The sequence below is a fragment of the Rhagoletis zephyria genome, unplaced genomic scaffold, assembly GCF_001687245.7.
Source record: "Rhagoletis zephyria isolate East Lansing unplaced genomic scaffold, Rhagoletis_zephyria_1.1 Rzeph_scaffold_02670, whole genome shotgun sequence".
NCBI lineage: Eukaryota > Metazoa > Arthropoda > Insecta > Diptera > Tephritidae > Rhagoletis > Rhagoletis zephyria.
Genome location: NW_016159754.1, coordinates 23159 through 23675, shown reverse-complemented (window position 1 = coordinate 23675; position 517 = coordinate 23159).

The window sequence follows — 517 nt, the reverse complement described above, 5'->3', positions numbered from 1 at the left end:
CCAACAACTGTGCCAAGTTTGGTAGAAATTGGTGCAACTGTTACCAAGATATACACATGTAACCATAAGTAGGCGTGGCTACGCCCATTTTCCATAAATTTATAATATTCTTATTTTTCGTCTAAAAATTGTTGTAAGTAGCAATTTTGAGTGAATAATCTTCAGTAGTTACTAAAATATCGCAGTTTTCGTATTTCCGAAAATTACAGTTATATGGGATGTGGGCGTGGTTATTGTCTGATTTTTAAAATTTTCGCCCATTTAGTATGATGTGTCAAGGCCAAGAACTGTGCCAAGTTTGGAAGAAATTGGTGAAGCGGTTACCAAGATATACTCATGTAACCATAAGTGGGCGTGGCTACGCCCATTTTCCAAAAATTTATAATATTCTTATTTTTTGTCTGAAAATTAATGTAAATATCAATTTTGAGTCAATTATCTTCGGTAGTTATTAAAATATCGCAGTTTTCGTATTTCTGGAAATTACCGTTATATGGGAAGTGGGCGTGGTTAAAGT